Raw genomic sequence first — 9725 nt, 5'->3', positions numbered from 1 at the left:
CTTCCTCTGCTCTGACTTCATTTTAAACAGTTAAGTGCTCAGAATATTAATCTTCCATTGGTCACAAGTCAGAGCTGATCATATTAAAAAAAACTTAATCTGCTTTAACCAATTGTGGTGAGCCAGACTTGACTGGCTGATTTCCAACAAGAAGAAACACTTTCAATGTAAAACTAGCCATAAGTGTATATAGTTTACATATACTTTACACTGTGATCACCATGAGGCCATCTAAATGAATGCTTTATTAGTTTGATTTCAATGATTTTTCATTTCAACCAACCTCCGCTCAGGGTACCTTCTGGGTCTCAGAGTAAATGAAGTCGGAACACATCTTCTTGGTGGCATTTATCAGAAAAACTACAGGAACCAAAACCAAAACCAAATTGTGCATAACATTAAGGGAGACATTTTGAACCAAAATGTGTCATACAATTTATGAACTGCTTATAGTTCATAAAGTCTGGAATTCTAAAAGCTGCATAGCTTTGTCATTTGTTTCTAGTGTTTTTTTATACAGAACAGTCAATATCGGCAAACAATGGAATGAGCAAACCTGTACTAATTTTGTTACACATTACCGTTTCTATTTTTTTTTAAAAGCTCTCGGCTTCTTTGTTGACAATTTTCACTTCCTCAGATACCCAGCTCCACAGAGACGGAGTCCCTGCTGGAAATAAAATGTGCTCAGAAGGAGCAAAGAGGTCACATGAATTATGTATTAACCCTAAAAACGGACTTCTTTTTAATGACATCTTTTTACTAACAAAGCTTTCCATTTTCTTCTGAACAAAGTCTGGAAAATGAAGCAGGCTGGCCTGAGCTGTGACCGCTTTGCTGCAATTTTTTTATGTCTGGCTTTTGGAAACTATTTTGTGATACTGGGCATTTGTGTAATGAACTCAAGCTGGCATTTCCTTTTGTCCAAAGTATGCTGACGTTAGTTTAATGGTAGCAATTTGGAACCAGGATGCCTGATAAGAGCACGCATATAAAGATAACTGGAATATCGCATATTTTCTTAGCTCTTACAGGAGACCCTAACTATAAAACTCAAAACCATTTACCAGAGCAGATAAGCAAAAAGTCTGGATTCTAAAATCTGCATAGCTTTGTCATTTGTTTCTAAAGCTGCATCTATCCCCTTTAACGTATTTAGTCCAATAGAAACACACACCTTCCTCTTGCTGACAATGTTTCACCTGAAGCTGAAGCACTGGAGTAACAATAGCATGATAGCTCCATTTTCATATGACTTGTTGATCATTTGGCTCATAATGTGTGTCAGTGTGTCCAGCAATCGTGTGTTGATAAACTTTAAGAAAAGCTTGTTCTCCTTGTTCATAAACCTGGTGCTTTGCATTAAACATTGTACAATTCATGGGGCAAAGGTTATCACTTAGATGAACAGAGAAATGAGCTGGTAGACAATCTTGATCACCCTCGACCCTGATTGGTTTGATTAGTATGTGCAATTAGTCTGTGTCGAGCACAACACCAACCTATTAAATATGCTGACATACCCAAGACTTGAAGTATGGTTAATGCTCTACTATTCTAGCAGAGTCAATAGCCAGACCACTAGGGCAACCACAGGTGTCGAGTATGAAGTATAACGTTTCCCAGGTAAGAAATTATATTTTATTTTTTATTTACTTTTTTGTGTATCTGTCAGTACAAAGCTTCTGTTGATATCCCCAGATTGTGCTATAAAACAAAATCAATAACCAATCTCTTCAAATGTTACTTGTTTGTGAACCTTTTGCAACTGGTAATCACTATGGATGCTCCGACCAGGTTTTTTGCTGCCAATTCTGATTCCGATCACCCATGATGGCCGACCACTGATGATTGCTGATCACCTGGATTGGCTTTTACTTTTCGTTTTAGGTATGGTACCATGTGATCTGGCAAAATGGAAACATTATCTGGCAGTAAATTCACCTAATTTAGACATAAAACATGCAAAATATTGCAGGCACAATACAGAAGCTATCCAGTCAAAAAGACAATTTTGACCTACAATCAGTAAAATAATATTCAAAAGTAAGGTTCTCAGTACCCTAACTTGTACATGAGTCAAATAAATCTCACAACACTGCCTGTATCAAATAATGTCAAGTAAAAAAGGAAACATTCATTCAAAGTTAAACGCAGGTTGCATCAAAATAAACAATCCTGAGTTACGAAATCAAAACTTCCTGAGAGCACGGCTAATTGTTCTGTCCTGGCTCTGACTGGCTGTTTCTGACCAAACTGAGTAATTCTGCAGAATACAAAGAGGCAGAGGAGCACATTTTTTTCTGAGATTATCTGTCGTATGTTAGAACATAGTGAAAGTTTTAATACATAGGCCTGTCACGATAGCAAATTTTGCTGAGCGATTAATTGTCTCAAAAAATTATTGCGATAAACGATAATATTGTCTGAAGACCTTTTTACACTGATTTAATGGAAATGACGTAATAATGCATGCAATTTCCTGCCAAAGATAGATACACTTTATTTTCAAAAGAATATTTAACACTGGAGCTGATAAACAAAATAAACAAAACAACCAAAAACAAAATGGATTCTCAGTCTCCATTAACAAAAAATGTACTTGATAAAAACTAAACAACATAAAGCCAAAGTGGAAATAAATACTGCATTCAAACAAGAGTGCAGATGCAAAAGGTTCACAGATTATGAAGTCTGTATATCATGTTGCCCTTCAGTAATAATTAGAGTTAAATAGAGAAGATGGGCACATCGACTACCTGATGCAATAGTTCACACTACACGATTTTTTGCTCCTATTTTTCCCCTTATGACAATCTTAAAACGTTGGTCTTTCTAAGATTGTGTGGTGTGTTATGGTAGATCGTCGTTGCCGCTCCGATCCAAATCAGGGATTTTCCCCGACTGGGATCTTAACGCAGCCTGTTAAATGTGACAGGCAGCCAATCAGACAGCGCGGATTCTCCTCCGTACTTTCTGAGGGGAAATTACGTCGGGGAATCCCAAACAGCTGACAGGCGCAACCCGAAGTCCAGCCAACATGGCAACAATATTAATGTTTATTCAACATGCAAAGAATATAGAAATGACAAGACGAGGAGTTGGAGCGAAATTGCTACCGCAGTTGATAAACCCGGTAACTTTTCAGCTGTTCTTCGTTAACGTGACATAAACAGGTTCTAATGATTTTCATTCAGTCAGGACTGACACTAACCCTGACACTAGCCACATGCATTGCAGGTAGATTGTAGTAAAGCATTGATTAATGCCTGGTTTTAAAATTTGTTCCCTGGACTTGTAGCCATTATTTTGTGCCCATTGTTGGACACCACCTGGCAGGATCGAACCCTATCGAACCGTTATACCTAGGATTTCTGTCGGCTAATGTGTGGTCTGTCAGGTTTTAAAAATGGGCCGACAATCAGCCGACAGCTCTAAGATCGTGTAGTGTGCGCTGGGCTTTACACTAAGGAAATGAGAAAGGAGGGTCAGTGGAGAGCACCGGAGTTGAGCCTTTTTTCATTCGGTGTCATCAACAGAACGAGAAAAAGGCCGGAAGAGACGATAATGCCGATAATTGAAATGACGTCGATAGTTTTAATTTATCGTACGATTAATCGATTTATCATTTATCGCGACAGGCCTATTAATACATATGTAAAATCTTATATATTTTTTGTTTGTTTAAATTACATGCTGAAGTTTTAAGAAGATGTTCCGTGTGAGAGTTCATGTGTGGAGTTTGAAGGACGCTACGTCTATGAAATATTACTACCACTAGCGTGTAGCGGCAGTCCAACAACGAGAGCAGAACCCAGCGTCTTCCACCGCTAGCTCGTTTATGTAAATTATTTTTCTAGTTATCTGCTTAGCTTTCTGACCATCACGATGATCCGGGTGAGTGTTGGCAATTGTGCTCTGCTGTACCTGCTGTCTGACCACTCCGGATGTCTCTTTTTCCTGCAGGGAGCCTTGATGTAGCCATACATCGTCAACTGTTTTTTAAATGTCATATTAAATTCGTTGTGTTGATGCATTTTGACGTGCTTCACCCCCAAGGTATTTCCCCATTGCAACACTCAAACTTCCCCATTCACTCTGAGTGTTATAGTTCCACACCACATTGCTTAGGATTTGTTGCCGCCTGCCTGCACAGCGTGAGGGAAAAAGGAGATAAGCTGCACACACAGACTGTGAAGTGAGATACATGTGATTGGTTTTGGCTTTTTCACGGAAATCGGCTGATTATAAATTGGTGGGTGATCGATCGGCACACATCTAGTAATCACCAGCTCCAATATCAATAAAAGCACCCTGTTACACTGTATTAAAAGCAAAGTGCCTTATATTAAGAGGGAAAAATAAATTTAGTTTTAATGAACTTTGGTTTCATTTAAGCCATTTATGTTATCAGACTTGTCTCTTGAATGAGTGGCATTAACTGAGGGAAGACCAGAGAAAAATAGACATGGGGCACATAACTATTCTGAGAATTAACTCAGAGATCTTGTCTGCCAGTCTTCACAGATGATATCTTCTGCACATCTTTTTGAAGCTTCACTGCTTTCCTTACGACTTGTTAAATTCACTCTTACTCTCTCGCTCTCTCTTTCACAGCGGCGCATCTTGGTGCATTAAAACCATTGAACAGACAGCTTATGTCTGCAATAACTCAATCATGCAGCTCTTACTGAAATGGTAATGTGACACAGTGGCACCAAAACTGCATTACAACTGATATTATACACCACCATTGTATTATCAGTCAAATATGCTTTCAAATCTTATTTTTCATAAAAGCTATTGCATGATTTCATGAACAGGGTGAAGGGTGAATATGAAAAATTGTCTAATGAAAATTTAAAAAGCATCTCTCACAAACCAATCTGTCTTGGATTTGGAATTCGGAATAATCGATAATTTGAACAAATACCTGCTTTGCTCTTTGGATTTTAAATAATTTTTAAAAAACCTACATCGATGATTTTCAACAATTTAAATCTTTTGAATAAGGATTAGAGCTATCAATTAGTGAAAAGAGTAGCTACCCACCAATCAGGTGGAACTAAAAAAGCTTTTTAAAGTAGAAGTAAAACATAAGAAGCCAGTAACGGTAGTCATTTTTCTTTTTCAAACATTACTAAGATTTCAATCATTGATGACAGCTCCTATTTACTTTAGCTTTTTTTTTTTTTTTTTTGGATAGCACTAAATCACAACAAATGTCACTTGAAGGTCCTTTACAAGGTAATTGAAATTAAATTATATGGAGTCTAACTTGGGCAGAATTAAAATCACATCAATTCCCCTCCTTATACAGTCAGAATAAGACCCTGATACAAACTTCAATTCAACTATAAAACGAAACCCAGTTTAACGTGGTTTCTCACACACAAAGTAAAGGTTAGGAAAAAGTTATATGGACATCAGCAGATTTACTTACTGACACTTTTTAAAGTGCAACTGAAACAGCTTTTAAGTACTTTATAGTCAACGTTTAATTTATTTTTTGGTCTATTTTTAAAACAATATCTAGTATGAAACACGGAGCTGGCACTCCATCAGTTTTGGGGTTACATCAGTGCATCAACACTCCCTTGCACTACTGTTCCCTTAGCAGTCACAACTTCTCCCTTCCTTCTTTGAGCTGTTGGTATTCTTAAACTTCTCAGATCCTTTTTCATGTTGCCTGGGATTACTACATAGGGTCAAATCTTACAACACACAGTGTCTGTGAAAACCAGGTCACAGTAAAACAGGAATTTACTGTTATTTTAAAACAAATTACAGAGATCACCTTTGAAACTGTATAACGTCTTTTTGCAACTAACAGCTAACACTTATACAGCAACCTCCACTAAAACAACATTCTCCATCTGTTTCTTAGACTAATGTATCCTTATTTTTCCTAATTTTTAAATTTCTAAACAGCTGTCAAGATTTTCAAATCCATCCATAAAAAGCATTGCTGAAAGTTTTAATTTATGAAAGGCAGTGAAACAAAGCAAAACGAAGCCCTATACAAAACTCAGAAAAAATACCAGGATACCATGAAAGCTTTCAAAAACAGTCTGAGTCACAAAAACACTACTATGTAATCAAAAAAGTGCTTATGCTGCAGTAGATGTCAATATGATGCACATACTCACTCCATAGCTTAAAAATAGCACAAGCATCATTGTCGCTGATTGTAATTAACATCCAACCTCCAAAAATGTAACTGATAATTTATCACATGTGAGTGAAATACATTGTTGGAGCATTAGAACATACTAACTGGCTCGTAGTTCTTTGGTTTGAGTGCACGGTTGTACTAATGCTACAAAATCAATGCTTACAATCTTTATTCCAGCCACGGACATGTGTTGAATGCATGTTAATCTTCTTGTGTACAGTTCAAAGACCACATTACAGATGAGCCTGAAACATCTCTTAAAAACACAGGCGAGGTTCTTTCTAAAACATGAAAAACAAAGCCACACAAATGGAATGCACCACCTTATGACTTTGTACAGGAGGAAGCTTAAATCATTGAACATCTGCGCTGACATGCCAAGCAGCATAATTACACAGAAAAGCCAGCTGAAGTCTTTGATCCAAGTATCAGATGAAAAACAGGAGGTCAGTGTCAGCTGAGATGTCTGTCCAGCTGTCTCTACTCCAGCAGGATGCACACTGAACCCATTTAAATCGCCACAGACATGAACCTTTGATGTCCTTTTAAAATAAGTACAATTCCAACTCTTCAGTTTATTACAACAAACCACTAGTCGGTAAGTAAGCTAGTAAATACAGCCTTCACATGCTATGTGGCTTCTTCATGTGGATAAAACGGTCTATGAGTTAAACTGTGTACATTGTTTCTATTTACAATCTCTGAGCAGGCAAACAGGAAATATTAAACATTAAACATGATATACTGCCTGTACAGTTGGATTTCATTAAGCAGTCGCTTTCCAGCTGTAAGTCTTCTAGCAAGGGAGGCCAGAGATAGAACAGTGATTTATTCACTTTTTATGTGATTAAATTGACAAATATATGTGGTCCAACACGCATAGCTCCCTCATGTTCTTTCTCATCTTCTGGAGGCCCTCACATGTCTGTGAGGAACTGTTACATACACCCTGGAAGCATTTGTAAAATGAGGAAACACTGACATGTGACAAATGACATTACTGCCTACTTGCACAGTTTCAGAAAGGTAACACTAATAGACAAATGTTAAAGACCTCACTACACCACACTGCACTATTTTACTATTTTTATGAGCGGAACTGTAATGTTAATTGGTAACAATTATCATCCCAAATATTTGAATTTGTAACTCACCATTTTGAAAACTATAGTATATTTTATCTTTCCTATAAAAACAAAAAAGAATCAAGAAAATATAAGGATTAAGTCCTGAGTAGCTAAAAAAACAAATAAGGAGGTTTGAAAGTGGAAAAAAATATTAAAACTTATTAGGCCTAAGGATAAAAAGTGTAATTAAATCTTAAAGATGCCTCATGGGAAAAGGCCAAACCAAAGCATCTTAATTGAATTCAAGTCAGACTTGACTTTAATTTGTCATAGGCATTAATTTTTCCAGAGACAACAATAATTTGTCTATGATAAAATAATGTTGTCATAGGCCAGGACATCAACATGTAGAGATACCAATGTGTTGATCTGCATTTTGTACTTCCAAACTCTGTGGCAACATATTCATTTACTGATGTTGTACAGTAGTCTGTGTGAGGACAATTGTATTTCAACTTCTGGTGCATTCCAGATGAAATCTTCCAAAATGGAACATCAAAATTCTGTGTTAATTAGATTTAGAATAGTATAAGGCATGTATGTAAACATATTTTTAATACAAAGCAGAAGATACATATGATCTAAAGAACAAAACTAATTTTAAACCTGCTGAAACAGTGTGTCAGTTCTGTACAATAAACAGGATGAGGCTGAGGTGGGCATTGTTTTTAGAAGATGTTTTGCCTCAGTGCAACCACTTCCATTAAAATTACAGGAAGTTAAAAAATAACAGACCCCTGGCTACAACCCCGCATTAAGTAATCTTTTAGTCTTGGATGGAGCACCTCCAAACATCAATTTGTAGCTTAGACATTTTAATTCATACTAGAATATAATGTAATTTCTGGAAAATTACACTTTCTGTCAGATAAAATCCACAAATTACAAAATATATATATATATATATTTTTTTTTTTCAATTTCATCTCTAACCGTTAATCGTGAAAAGACGACCTTAGTTTCCAATGTGATCTCTGTAAGTTGTTCTGGGCATGTGTCTAAAGGTGTGAATTGCTGTTAAACCTCCTGAGGAGACGAGTCGAGGCTGCATCAAAGGTGTCAGACAGGCCTGAGGTCACCGCCTCCGTTCAGTGTTGGTTTTTATGCTCATCATACTAGATGGCTTCTTTCTCTCCTCTCATAAACCATGTGTCTTTCATGTCCAAAATTCACATTGCCTTTTTTTTTTTTAAAGAGAGCTCTTTGTCCTCGAGTTGTTAATTAACTACAGAGCTGTGTTCTACTTTAGCACTTGTTCTGTTTTGAATGACTGATTATTTTCAACAGTGTGTTGTGGAGGACCTAATTTCAATAATTATCTTAAAATGTAATTAATATTATCAGATGGTAATTTAGGCTTATTTTTATTTTTGTCTATCTTCCTATCAAATCAACAGCTTCTCTGTCCCTGCTGAAGAAAAGGTTCTCCATAGCATATGCATCATTACATGGGATGGTGTGTCTGATCTGAACTGAGCTCTTTCCACATTTTTGTCTTTAGCTTGCTACAAGGCTGGAGCAATCTGGAAACGGAAAGTCCTTGGCTTTCTTTTGTCTTGCCATAAGGAGCGTGTGTGACTAAGAGTTGTCCTGTTGAAAGATTCTGCTGTCAGAGCTATGGATCTCTGTCCCTCATGCAAGGTTATCAAGAACGTCTTGGCAGGTTCTCTGGTAAAAGCTGTCTTACTCTTCCTTTTAGTTTGGGTAGACAGCAACCTCTTAATAGATTTTCTGAGATGTTCAGAGCATAGGAAATTTCTTCCAACTTAACCAAGCACTAAAAAAGGCTTCTCTGCAACACAAACCCATCTACTGTGCTGCAGGGTGGATGCTCTTTGTTCACTAATGCTTTCTAATAAACGGCTACTGTGATCAAAGAGAATCTATATTTATATCGAAATTAACTAACCCATAAGTGAACATTTTATCAAATAGGTGACTTCTAGAGACACGTGGTTGCACTGGATTTTTATAGAGAAATTGGAGTAGAGAAGACTAACATTTTGAAAAATCATGTATGTATTATTTCTTCCACTCCACTTCTGGGTGCTCCTTTGATTTGGCCAGTCTCATTAAATCCAAATGAAATACTTTAAAGGTTGTGGCTGTAAAGGAATAAAATGAGTCAAAAATTCAAGTGGTATGAACACCTCTGCAAGGCACTGTAAAAGATTTTTCCAACTAATGATGATTCTTATATTAAGTGACAGACTGATGGAGCATTACGGCTAAGCATTAAAACCTTCCTGTAGGAAATGTCCTGCCTGTCATTTAGAGCATCATTAAGTGAGGATTACATCTGTCATAACAATGGGTTGCTTTTTATTTCCAAACATTGCACAAAGCAAACATTATGCTCCCTCTGTGGTTTTATTATTAGAAGTACTGTTTCACTACCAGCTGTACAGAATGTGCTGTAGGGA

This window comes from Xiphophorus couchianus, chromosome 10 (assembly GCF_001444195.1).
Source record: "Xiphophorus couchianus chromosome 10, X_couchianus-1.0, whole genome shotgun sequence".
NCBI lineage: Eukaryota > Metazoa > Chordata > Actinopteri > Cyprinodontiformes > Poeciliidae > Xiphophorus > Xiphophorus couchianus.
Note: the sequence above shows the minus strand (reverse complement) of the source record.